Here is a 14008-nt window from a genome sequence, read left to right on the forward strand (position 1 = left end):
CCTGAAGAGAACAGGGTTAGGCTTTCTGCTTCACTCCAGGGCATAAGTCCAGTCCAGAGGCTTCCTGGAGAATCACAGGCCCTAATCTTCCTCAATCCCCTTTGGCCACAAGGGGAGCTCAGCAGTGAGCTCAGGGTACTGTCTCCCAAAATATTTCTAGTTACTTTAACATTGGTACTTTTGCAGAATTCTAATTCAGATTTATTTTAAATATTATAATTATTCTTCTCTCAGGGCCTGGCAATTCAGGCTCTGAAGGTATTGCTACTTACCTTATTGATAATAAAAAATTTAACGTGTTCTGTATCTGTAGCTCATGTGCTCCAGATAAGATAAAGGAGGGGAACAAGATTTCATTAGAAGGAAGCTGGACCTGATTAAGAAATTATATTCTAGTTTTCTCTAACAAGCGGGGGGAAAAAAGTCCCCCAAAATACTTTCCTAGCAATATTTTTAAAGAACATCATCTTAAGCCAAAATAAGATATGTAAATGAGGCTTGTATGTCAAGACCTCATGCACTCAATTTTAATTCTTAAAAAGGTTCAAAAAAAGCCCACTTCAGATGTCTTCCATTTTCTCTTTCATTTCTCTCCATCCCCAGTTCTGGTATCAGAATCATGTTTTCAGATTAAAACTTCCAAGTGTACTTCTAAACTAGAAAAAGGAGGACAAGGGCAGGGAAGAAGACACTTAATTTATTATCTTTTCACATTAGAGTTACAGGGAACCTTAATGATATACCAAGTTATAAACCCTGTAGCCGGTACTGTATTAATCATCTGTCTACATGAGAACTCAGATAAATATATAATCCTATTTCTGCATTGCAGATTTTCTGTGTCCCTTCCTCAGATTGCTGGTTCTTTTTTCATTATTTTGTAAACACTGCTGGAGGCAGGATCCATAGCAAGGTAGGGAATGGCATACTAACTCCAGTGGCTTAAATTGAACATCTCTATTAAGATTCATAGGAAGATAACCAAAGAAACAGGCAGCCATTCAAGCTTTGCAGCAAAGAGCACCTTTTTTTTACTAGTCAGAGCACAGTTTGTCTCCCTCAACACATCTCAAGGTCAAGCCTGTTGCAAGCCCCAGGCAGCAGCTGGCCCAGCCAGGCTTCCCCCCAGCCTGGGCATGAGCCAAATCCCACCTGCATGCCCAAAGAACTTCATCTGGGACAGGCTCCACTGGTCTCTATCCATGTCACCTACTTTGACATCACATAGTCCTGGAAAGAGAAATACTCTCCTCTTTTGTCTTCCCATTTCAGCCCAAGCATGTAAATAAATCCTCCACATTCTATACCTATCTCTAATATTTAGGCACTACACAGAACAGACAGTACTCAGTCCTACTTTGGGGGAACCATAACAGGATTTAAGATCAAATGAACAGAAGATGCTGCCAACAGTGGTGCAAACACATCCACAGAGTGCTCTGGGGACTAACTGCTCCCCACATGAACCTGGGAATAAAACATCAGCTCCAAACCTCTATGCCCTGAAGGGGATTTCTTGATGCTGCAATAGAAACATCAGGGCAATCCCTTCATGTTCTTTCAGGTTAATTCAAGACACACAAGGCAGCCCCCTTTGATTTGTCCCTCTGTGACAAGGAGCTCTGTCCTCCCCCATGCAAAATGAGGCAGTGTGGGGATGAGAGAGACACCAAACTCAGTAAGAACCAAAGAAAATAACCTGCAAAACTAAGGGCCTGTGCCCAAGCCTATACCCAAACTGGGAGGTGTATTGCATGGAAATTAGGCATATCATTCCTTCTGTAATCCTCCTGCTCCAATAGTTTGTTTTCATGGCATTTTCAGCCATCTTATTCAGCAGTGCTGATGTAGCACTCCCATTTTATCCTGCAGTTCTCTGCATAACAATCACCACTACAGCATTACACAGGCAACAAGTCCTACCATAATGCAAATATCCTCCTTGGGTACTGCAACAATTTGCATTGCATCTAAGAAGCTGTGTGCAATTCTTCTTCAAATGTCCCAGGTTAGCTCAACTCCTCATAAATAGGTATTGCTTCAAGCACTGGGAGAGGGAGGATGACAATCTCATTTCATTGTGAAAAGCAACACGAAGTCATTATTTCATTGTAATTGCATTTCACTGGTCCCTTAGTATCGAACATCATTTGGATATATTTTTAGAACAACATGCAAAATCTTCATTGCAATTCAAGCAGAGGAAAGGAACATAGTAAGCACACAGTGTAAATTAAATAGCTGTCCTCAGCCAGGGCGAGAGTTTCTTCTCAAACTGACTTAAAAAGGACACAAATCAATGCTGCCTGCTGACATTTGGGATTGCACATTTCCCAAGGAGACTGGAACAGTTTATTGGGAACACTGTTCTCTTCTAATTACCTATGTGACACAAGGTGTACCATTCTGAAAGACAAGGCGTAACAGTAGCAGCGTATTTTTATTGTGCTTCATCAGCACCAGCGCTGGTGTCAAGGTTAGTGAGATGCTGAGCACGACCATTACAATGTATTCACCCAGCCCATACACTGCAAAGGCCAAAGCAAAGAGCCACCACATATCTGCAAAGTGTCGCTCTTTCCTCAAGGTCCACCAACACCCAGAGAGCTGCTGAACAAAGACTGTGGATGGCCCCATCTGTGTTTGAAAGGCCACGACTGAGGCAATGGAGGGAACAGGAATGGAGATCCTCTCCATTCCCATTTGTGGAGAAGCCTGGCACAGTCACTCACAGGTGAAAAATGGCTTCAATGCAGAATGCAGTAGATAACTGGATGTGCAGGAGGGTGGAAATATGCCCCAAACTGTTCAAGTCTCATGCATAAACCTGCTCTTTGCTGGTTGCAACTTCAGTGAGCTGGCTGTGAATTTCCATAATACCTGGACTAAAGGACACAAGTGGAGCGTGGAATTAGTGAAGAGAGATGAGACAGCACCACCAAAGAGGCTGATCATGTGCAGTGTTTCTGTCCAGACTCCCAAGATTGGGGAAACTGAGGCCCCTTCAGTTCCAGAAGGAAGAGGAGGCTGAGCAAATGGAATTCCCAAGTGGACTCCCAGAAAAGGTCATCTGGGTTAGAAAAGTGGAGGCTGGAGAAAGGACCCTGGAAGTAAGGGGAGATCCTGGAATTCTGAGATGCATGGGCACAAATGCCAGGGCAATGCCTAGGACAGCCTGTGTGTGAGATCAAGTGGGCTAAAAGCCCTGAACTTGTTGGATCTTGTACAAACCTCAGTATCCAAGCCCAGTGTGGGCTGTCATTCCCAGGGGCCTCACCTGTGCAACTGGTGGGAATTGTTGTATCAGACTTTAGCTGGGTTATACACAGGGAGCAACCCTCGAAGACACTGGAAAATGCTGTATCTAAACAGAGCTACAAAGTCCACACTGAATTGTACTGTGGAGCACAGTTCAAACAAAAGCATGGGAGATAACTTATCACACTGAGACACCTCTCGTCTACATAAAATCTTCTCAGATGAAGTGTATACACAAGGAGTGTCACTTACTGCAAATGTCTAACTAATTTCCAGAGGTCAGGAGCTGGGAAGGTCAGGGAACTGGACCACAGAAATAGCTCTTTGCCCAACATCTACCAGATAAGCATCTTCCCTATCCTGTTTTCTCATTCTGTGCAACAGATTTTTCAGCAAGATCCAAATCAGATTGGACTAAATCTCATTTTATTTTTAATTCATTTCATATGGTTTTATTTTTAACTCACTTTAATTGAAATGCAGTGAACGAAATTATCAATTGAAATTACTTCATCAGCTGTGAGTCGTCATTCTTTAATATACAAAATAAGCTCTTAGTAAATCTGAATCACTGATTTTTTCGGTTTCATCCTCAAACTCTAGGATGCTGATGCAATGTATTGGGTATTCAATATTGCAACTTCCACACTCTTAACCATAAACATATTCAGGATGTTGATTTTCTTTGGCATTTTTTTAATAACACAGTACTTCCATTCTGGGCTAAATCTTGAAACGCCAGTTCCAGGTCTAATCCTCTCCTTCCAAGTAATTTCTTTCAGTGCAATAGCCAAGTGTCTTATTAATGACCTGGATGATAGAACTGAGCATTCTGTGCAAGACCACAGATGATCTGAAATGGGGAGCTGTAGGTGGTAACACCAGGTGGTTGAGCTGCCTCTCCCAGAGGGAGCACAGAGGATGGAGCAATGGGCCAACAGGAACCCCAGGATGTCCAGCCTTTGCTGGAAGTGCAAACTTCTGCCCCTGGGGAGGAACACCCCCAGGCAGGACAGGCTGGAGGCCAGCTGGCTGGGAAGGAGCTCTGCAGAAAAGGCCTTGGGATTCCTGGTGGACCCAAAGTTGACCAGGAGCCAGAAGTGTGTCCTCACAGCAAATTGCTGCTTCAGGGGCCTTCCCGTCCCACTTAGCACTGCTGAGACCCCCAGGTGCTCTGTCCTCTGCTGGGCTCCCAGAACAAGAGAGACATGGACTTCCTGGAGCGAGTCCAGTGGAGGACTGCAAAGCTGATAAAAGGGCTGGAGCACTTGGCACGCAGGTAGGAGGCTGAGAAAGCTGGGACTGTTTACCCTGGAGAAGAGAAAGCTCAGGGGGACTTTATCAGTGGATATAAACACCTGATGGAAGGAGGAAGGAAGAGGGAACCAGACTCTTCTCAGCGGTGCCAAGTGAAAGGCAAAAAGACAAAGACAGCAAACAAACATGGAAAATTGCATGTAAAGGTGAGAAAACAGTGGGGGTTGTCAAACACTGGCACAGGTTACCCAGAGAGGTGGCAAAGTCTCCATCCTTGGGGATACTCAAAACCTGACTGCACATAGCCCTGAGGGATATAGATGACTTCACTTTGGGCAGCAGGGGCTGGACTGGATGATCTCCAGAGCTGCCTGCCAACCTCACTGTTCTGTGGCTTCTCACCCATTGCACCTTCACCATGTGTGGAAAGGAGACAAGGGGTAAAAAATGCACAAACTCTTTCATATAAATCACTGTCAGTGACAGACCCCTACTGTCAGTACTGTTCTAGGTTTTCCTGTTAAGTGCTTCTAGGATTCTCTGACAGCCTGGTGCACAGTCCTTAGATGCTTTAACTGTGCCATCAATATTTTAAAAACAAAATAAAACACACTACCAGCAGAATGAACTTGTTTATATACAGTGTGGTAGAAGGGAAGTATTTTGCAACTTGGTTACCATTTCCCAACTCCGCAAACTCTGCTATCTAAGCAGGCATTCCACATCCCCTCTGAGTCTCCATACTTCACTCATCTGCAGTGCTATGAAGGAACATGTCCTGCATTTTACAGTGCTGACAGCCCCTTAAAATTATTTTCCTAATTTTGGGCCATTTTAAAAGGCACTTCATTCCCAACCCCTCCCTTATAAAGCGATTCTTTTTCTTCAGTTGCAAATCTCCAGTTTTAAGGTAAAATACAAGATCATTTATCAAGAAAAATGACATTAAAAGCATGGGGGGTTTCCCTTAAACATGAGGAAAACCAGTAAAACTTCAAACAAAAACCCCACAGCTCTTAAAACTGTACCATATGTTTATGTTTCCTACAAAAGGGCTCCAAACTTTAAAAGAAAGATTACAATAAAATGCTATTAATCATCTTCATCACTTTCTGTATGAAATTTAAGCCTATATATTTACATAACCTACATAAGCCTATATATTTATATATATGGGAATATAAACAGTTCTAGCATACAAAGCATAACCCATGTTGGAAGAACTGCTGTTCTCTTATGCAACTGTTCCACTAAGGATGAATTACCTTGGAGCACGATGTCTCCATGGGGGACAGAGAGGGACACCTCCCCGCAAGGCTCCCGGCACTGAGCCTGCCTGCTGGGCATGGGCCAGCCCCGGCAGTGGGAGCCAAGCCGAGGTTCCCACTGCAGGTGCTGCAGAGGCCTCAAACCACCCCGGGCACACGGAGCTCTGCTGCTCCACTGCCACTGAGCCCCTCTGCCAGGGAGGCTCCACTGCCACCAAGACCCTCCTGCCAGGGAGGCTCCACTGCCACTGAGCCCTGAGCCAGGGAGGCTCCATTGCCACTGAACCCTTCTGCCAGGGAGGCTCCATTGCCACTGAGCCCCTTCTGCCAGGGAGGCTCCATTGTCACTGAACCCTGAGCCAGGGGGGCTTCATTGCCACTGAGCCCCTTCTGCCAGGGGGGCTTCATTGCCACTGAGCCCTTCTGCCAGGTGGGCTCCACTGCCACTGAACCCTGAGCCAGGGAGGCTCCATTGCCATTGACCCCTTCTGCCAGGGAGGCTCCATTGCCACTGAGCCCCTTCTGCCAGGTGGGCTCCACTGCCACTGAACCCTGAGCCAGGGAGGCTCCATTGCCACTGAGCCCTGAGCCAGGGGGGCTCCACTGCCACTGACCCCTTTTGCCAGGGAGGCTCCACTGCCACTGACCCCTTCTGCCAGGGAGGCTCCATTGCCACCGACCCTTCTGCCAGGGGGGCTCCATTGCCACTGAGCCCCTTTTGCCAGTGGGGCTCCACTTCCACTGAGCCCTTCTGCCAGGGAGGCTCCATTGCCACCGACCCTTCTGCCAGGGGGGCTCCATTGCCACTGAGCCCCTTTTGCCAGTGGGGCTCCACTTCCACTGAGCCCTTCTGCCAGGGGGGCTCCTCAGAGCAGGGGCATCGCTCCTCTCCTGTCCCCCCGAGGGGAGAACCCCAGTGGGAGCTCCAGAGAGGTTGCCTGAAGCTTCAGCTGCACAGTTTAATGCAGGAATTCACCAAAAACACTCCTCAGCACTTTTTTAACCCCTTTCTTCAGCTGATGTATTGAAATCAATCAGAAATGTGTCATTGTAATCATGGGGGGGCGGGAGGGGTGTTGTCATTTGATCAGATAATGTATAACATGAATGCAATTAATTAGCCAGAAAAGCACAGCAATGTTTGCTAAATTCCAATGAACTGTAATATCCTTCTTTGTATCTCCTTGAAAACATAATGAAAAATGTGGCAAAAGGCAAGCTAATCTGACAAGGTTTCACAGTCAGATTAATCAAATAAACCACTTTTTTCCCCTTCAGAATGTTATTTTAGGTCTAACCTGTAAAAGCATTTACATTTATTAAAGGAAGTGGGATCAGTTTCCAGAACTACCAGCTGCTGGAATCCTGCTGCAGTGTAATGGGGTTTCAGTTGAGTGGGAGAGAGAGTTACAAGGTCACGACTTCTACATTTATTCCAAAATGTACCAAAGAATTACTACATACCTAACTGACACTTGACAATATGAACTGCAGGATGAAAATTTAAAAAAAAAAAAAAAAAAAAAACCACAAAAAACCCAAACCAAAGGCACTTGTAAGATTCTTATGTATTAGCAGAATATATGCTCACATTTGCAGTATTCAGATTGGAATATATATATTTAGTATGATTCAAAATATGTTACATCCCAAATCCAACAGCACTCGAAAGATAAACTGTGCATTTTAAATGCTGGGCAAAGACAAATCAGGAAAAAATAATCCTTCAAAGCTGTTTCCTAGGTACATGATATGAAATTTTAAAGAAAAAAAGCACTCACAAAAGTGACTTCATGGAAGCTCTTAGAAGAGCAGTATGATACCTAGTTCATCATTACCATGTCTTCTGGAAACTGGAATCCTACTGAGCAGCATGAAACTCTTCCAAGCTGCTCCAATAAATATGCATGCAACCTTTTTATATACCCAGAAAGCATGAGAAATATCAGGCAGTTTCGATTTGCAACAGAAAAAAATGACCTTTTCTGTGAAATTTAATGTATATTTACCATTGATGTGGGCCAAAATCAATTCTCCACAGAAATGAAGATAGATGTGCACAAGGGCTGAAAAGGGGGCACAGACACACAGAAAAAAAAAATAAAAGAAAAACCTTCATGCTGCATTGCTATGCACAAGTTATCTACAAGCCCTATTTTATTGCCTTATTCACAAACTTAGTCATTTTAGCAGCACTACAGGGAAAATACAAAATAGTTCTTCACAGGTAGCAATTTGGATTAAAATGAGAGGAACATGACCGAAGTAAAAGCTGTATGTGATCAAAGACCTGCTGGATACCTGAGTCAAACAGTTATTCCAGAGCAAGGTACAAGAGCTAGTCATGCATATGGATGACCTCTCACAAATTAAATGCTAATCAGGAATGCATCTCAGCATTAAAAAAAAAAACATGTGGACTGTGAAGTAGATCTGCAATTCTTTTCCTAAGCAAAGACTACAAAACCCCTTCGTTATCAATTTCATACCACATATCTCTCATAATAACCTCAAATCCCAGCAATAAAAGCACAGTTTTCCCATATTAAGTGTGCCAGCTATTTCCAGCCATCCCAACTTGTGTAATATCTCTGCAATCCTTTAGCAGAGCCCTCACAGAACGCGATCAGGAAGTCAAAGGACCGGAGAGTCCTCAGAGCACGCAGCTCTGTAAAACCAACAGTTTTACCACGAAAAAAAGAGCCATTCCCCTTCAGCCCCTTCCATACTCACCTTCCAGAAGGAATGGGAAGCCCCGGGCTAAGCATCTGCTCCTGGCTGCCTCGGTGCCCCGGGACTGCCCATAGCCATCGCCGCCCCGGGGGCCGCCGTGGAGGGCTCAGCAACTGCCCCGGCTCGGGCGGGAGAACGGCGAGTGGGGCAAAGGGAGGCTGGGCACGAGCCCGGCTGTGCCCGGAGCGGGGCACAGGAGCTGCCAGCGCCGCAGGCACGGATCAAACGCACACAATCTCCCTTTACATAATCGGAAATGACTCCTGGAAGCTTAGGGTTGCTCTTAAAGCGTTGGATGCTTCAGGAACAGCCAAAAGCCTTCCCATGCAGCAGGCAGGGGGTTTGGAGCTGATTCTTCTTGTAATGAAAATAAGAAATAAAAGTCTATTTGTCAGAATTCTTAGTTATCGTACCTCAGAAAGCCTTTCCCCGCCTTGCCATAGGAAACATCACACATGCTTAAAAGGAATTACAGAAAATTCCCAGTTTCTTCCACAGTATTTTCTAATCCATCGCAATAGAAAGGCAACGTTTGGGGGATTTAACCTGTGTGCCCTTTACTTTCCAACAAACAGCCTGAAAAACTGTAAGCAGCTCTATATAGATACCCAGCTGAGGATTACAGATTTTCCTAGCAAGAGATACCTTTGTCTGTCATAAGAGAACATTAAAGTTAGAAAAATACAAGAGTCAAACTGTACTGCTCACGTTTCAGTGCCTTTTCTGCACCTCACGTCTGAAAGGAAAAAAGGGCACATCCGATTCTTACCAGCAACGATAAAAGCAAAATCCCATCCACGTGTTTTCCTCATCACTAAAGCACCGATTTAATCAAAATCAAGCCCATATGTTTCAAAAAAACAACAAGATCATGCTGAATTTTCAACCTACCGAAGCCCAGCGAGTGCTTTCTGATGCAAGAGTGCCTTTTAGCTATGCAGTTTGTCTTTGACCTTACAGAATAATCTCCACGAGTCGCAGCATTACCTTTGCAGAGATTCCCAGGGCATGAACCAAAATGCATCACTCAGCCCCAGTCTCCATCACACCGTTCCCCCCAGCAGCTTGGCGCCTTCCCCGGCAGCAAATCGCCAAATAAACAAGCTCAGAGCGGAAAGGGGAAAGATTTTTTTTATTATTATCATTCTCGTTATCCTCACGCTGCGGATGTCGCTACTTACTTGGCTCAGATATCATCACAAATCCACCGCGGGTTGGCTTAGCCGGCGGAGGGCTCAGGGCTCGGCATCAGCGCGGGGTGGGAGCGGAGCCGCAGCTCGGAGCCCCCTCTGCAGACTGAACCACCACGGCGGGGGCCGGGGAGGGAGCGCGGCGCGGCCGCAGCATCCCCGCGCCGCCGCTGCCCCCACCGGCGCGCCCCGCTCCTTCCTACGGCGCGGCCCCGCACGGCCCCGGCTGCGGGGCAGGCTCCGCCGGCCGCCAAAGGAGGCTCTGAGCCACCATGTTGTTGTTTGTGATTTTAATACTTCCCCTGGGATAATGACAAAAACGGAAGATGGCAAACTACCAGGAATATGCCACTTGCTCGGAAGCGGGAGAAACCTTCAAGGGCAAGGGCTGGCGAGTCCTAGCGCTGGTGTTTGGGGCTGGGGAGGGAGAGGGGCCTGGGGATGGGGGAAGTGGCGCAGCCCCCGAGCAGGCGCAGGATGCGGCGGGGGCTCCAGCCCGCAGTGCCCGGCGCGGCCCGCGCTGAGAGCACCAATTCCGCCCTGCCAGCCACGGCGACAACATGTCCGAGCTGCAAATTGCTTCATAATCACCTCTGCAAAGATACACCTTGCTCCCTTTCTGTTTATGGAAGAACAATGTTGATGCTAAATGAAAATAGCAAAAAAACGCAACATCCTTGCAGGGCTGTGGCGTTTGTGTCGTGTTTGTGTCCCCGCCATGCCCTGCAGAAAACCAAAGCCATGCAGGAGGAACATGCTAAGCAGCCCCTGCTCCAGCTGATCTGGTCACATCAGCACACGCTGTAAAACCAGACAAACATTACCAACATGCCAGAGCAGCTCTCTGCTCTTCTTTTCCTTCTTCCTTCCAGCCTCACAGCTGGAGGAATCACTGCCTTTTATTCAGAGCTTCTTACCACCTATTAGGAGTTATTATGTACCTGTTATTTTGAATTCTTAGCACATACAGCACTCAAGAAATGTAATAGGCTTTTTCAATGGAATACCACTGCAAAATAAACCCAAGTCCTAAAAGTAAGACAAAGACATCAGTCCTTTAAAGAGCATAACATTTTCTGTGTAATAGTTTGTTTTTTAAAAGAAGCAAATTGCCATCAGTGTATGTACCATGTTCAGACTGCAACTTCATTACCTCAAACCATTCAGTCCTGGTAGTGGTTAAACAAGGGGACTATATCATGGTTTTGGTAAAGAATACATCAAACAGTACAGATAAAAGTTCAAGTCAGTTCTGTAGCATCCTAGGACAGCAGTGGCTCCTGCCTTGGCTCTGCCTTGGCCAGTGTGCAGTGAACACACCTCCCTGAGCAAGAATAGGAGTAGCTGTGCTGATGCTCTGTCATCCTGCCTTACTTGCTGCTCAGAATATCAATTCAGCCAGTTAAACCAAAAGTCTGCACTGCACCAAAATGGAAGCTATTTAAAAAAAAAAAAAAAAAAGAGACAGCTAGGATCATTGATCAGGAGTTTTATCTATGCTGATCAATTTTTTTTAATGAAGTAAAATGTAAATTGGGACAAGGATCAATGCAGATTTTTCTCATGTGAAACTGCTTTTATCATTTGGAAGCTACAGGCAATTACATGCATGCCAGGACAGGAGATGCAGTGACTTTGGGTTATATTAAGCAGAGAGACGTGTCCCCTTTTCCTTAGCAAGTCTTCAGTACAAGCTGCAGCTGTAAGGAGCGTGCAGTGCAGCTCAAACTGAATTCTGGCATTGAAAAAAACAGTAACAGAGCAAAAAAGTGGTCTATTTAAATATGTTGTACTTCGGACCCAGACCCATCAATGCTGGTGACCTCTACTGCTCTGTCAGAAAAGCAGAAAGATACTGAAATAGTCTGCAGTTATCTGGCTACTGAAAAATCTTTTTTTTTGTACAAATTCTAAAGGTAATTTGAAAAGCAGTAAGAGGCTGATTGACACAGTAGATGATTTTTTTCTTTATGCTGTCTTTCCTGAAAGAAGAGAGGAATACTTTGAAGAGATTAAACACAGCATAAAAACTTATTCCATACATTTGGCTGTTGCCAGTTTGAGGAGTGCTGTTCTCAAAGACTTTGTGTCACTACAGAAACTTCAGACCAGGTACAGAACCATAAAGCCTATACCAGAAAATACTCTAGTTCTTATTTTTCATTAACAGAATAGACAAGAGAATATGAAAAGGGGAAAAATAAGGAAATAAAAAAGTTCAAAAGGAAAAGAAAATCTTAGTTTAGCATATTAGAAACAAATCCAAGCAAATGATTTCTCACATGGATATTCTCAGTGCCCACTTAACATAGGGCTCCAAAGTACATGGGGAGATGAACAAGCCATGAACATCTGTTTGGAGCCTGCTCTCAGTGTTGTGTTTATCTTACTGCCAGTGTTGGTTCTACCTCCATCCCAACACTGCCATCCTGCAGCAGGAGGAGGCCAACTCCTAATGCTGAGCTCAGTCCCAGAAGATGCACTTTCTGGAGTAGGAACTGAGCTCCTAAGTCAGGGCACCATGGAACACACTGGAGGCTTGTTGTAATGTGAATCCAGGAGCTGTGAATGAAGAGGCACGTTGGGTAAGTCCTTACTTAGAGCTACTAAGTGCAAACTTTTCAGAAATGCTACAAACCCTTTGTGCTGCTGGACACCACAGAATCTCAGAGAAACCAGAATGGGCCAGCTTGGAAGGGACCACAGAGGGTCATCTGGTCCAACCTCCCTCAAGCAGGGCCATCCTGGAGAACATCAGCATAGCTGCAAGTAAATACCAGGAATTTCTCTGGTTCCTGCAATAAGGATGAGGCTCCAGCTGCAGGGCTTGGTACATGGCAAAGTGACAAGACCACTACCCCATGGAATACCTGCTGTCCACAGCAAAGAGATACACCAGGACCTTATAACCAAAGTTAAGCCAGCCATTCCACCCCCAGAAATGCCCATCCAGTAAAGAGCACCAAGAGTAACATTCTGAGCTCAGAATTCCACAAGTTGGGGGGTTTATTAATTATTATTTTTCAAACACAACTGTGAAAAAAAGAAACATTTTCCAATTCCCTTGGCTTTCAGCAGGTGCAGCCCAAAATGGCTCAGTGTTGGCTGGTGCTGTTTTGAGGTATTTCATCAGCAGAGTTAATAGCAAAGCACTGCAAAGCCCCAAACCATCTGAAGAGTGTCTGTCCTGAAATGAGGGTTTGTCAGTGCATCTTCTTGCCTACTAAAGCATCCAGCAGCATATTATTTAGCTCTGACAGGAGAACAATTTAACACCTTAACTTGGGGGCAAGGAGTGGAAATGGAGCAGAAAAACGGAATGGAAAACAGAAAGATGCTCCTTGGGACTAAGTTTAAAAAACACAGCATTGCTTATGGGATGTGAAAGGAATGAGACAAGCTGTTGAGCCTGAACTGCAACTTGAAAAAATTGTTTCTCCAGTAGAAGTTCAACTGACAATATATATTCAGAGGCAAAAGAAAGAGCCTACCTAATTTCTTTGGAGAAAAATTTAATTCCATGTGTGCTGATGATAGACATCATGGGCACATTTCAAGGTCTTTATGAGATAATTAATGACAGGAAACACAGGAACATAATTTTAATTCCTCTTTCAAGATCTTGGGGACCAAGACCTCTTTTTCAGTGAGGTTGGCCAATGAGAGGAATGGCACTGGAAAGCCGTAGCAGATTTCTAATATTTTCCTAATCACAACCCAGATACTTAAACTAGAACAGCAGACTGGCAGCCTTTCATACTTTTAAATCTCATTTGCTACATTTTAAAACCAAGAATTAAATCTGCTTTCAGACTCGGTGTTTCTCCAGTTTGGTAACATTGTGCAGTAATATTTCTGCAACGAAACAGCTTGTGTTTCCAAACACTGCAAACACGTTGTTATCCTGGGAAGCAGCATGACCTAATAAAAGAAGTGGAGGAGAGGGACCTCAGAATGCTCAAAGTCAAGGACTTGCCCTGCTGTTCCCTGACTGTGAGATGTTAGTAGGTCACTTGATCCCACTGTGCTTCAGTTTCTCTAACTATAAAATAAGTATATTCCCTAGTTTAAATTACAGCATTTAGAAGTTGGTTGGCTGGTTAACTATTTCCCACCTTGGAGGGAAGGTGTTTGACCCACCTGAGTGTGCTCAGGGCAGTACTGAAGCCCAGAAGACAAGCAGCATTCCTGGGGGTTGGACTGGGTGATCTCCAGAGGTCCCATCCAATCCAACCCAACCATTCTCTGTGTGATTTAAACCACGTAAGCTCAGGGTTGCCTTGAACTATTTATCTACCACAT

At 45.1% G+C, this 14008-nt stretch overlaps 1 protein-coding gene across 23 annotated transcripts in view; it reads right to left on the minus strand.

Moving 5' to 3' along the window:
- Nucleotides 1–14008, minus strand: part of ATP2B2 (ATPase plasma membrane Ca2+ transporting 2) — a 420524-nt gene that overhangs the window by 234472 nt on the left and 172044 nt on the right. Inside the window, exon 1 of one of the 23 annotated variants that reach the window (XM_071550489.1) lies at nucleotides 9698–10015. The exons of 19 other annotated variants lie outside the window; for them this stretch is intronic. The gene's annotated coding sequence lies outside the window, so the exon portion shown is untranslated. 3 more of the 23 variants (XM_071550491.1, XM_071550492.1, XM_071550493.1) reach the window with 3 other exon arrangements.

The sequence above is a fragment of the Pithys albifrons genome, chromosome 3, assembly GCF_047495875.1.
Source record: "Pithys albifrons albifrons isolate INPA30051 chromosome 3, PitAlb_v1, whole genome shotgun sequence".
Taxonomy (NCBI): domain Eukaryota; kingdom Metazoa; phylum Chordata; class Aves; order Passeriformes; family Thamnophilidae; genus Pithys; species Pithys albifrons.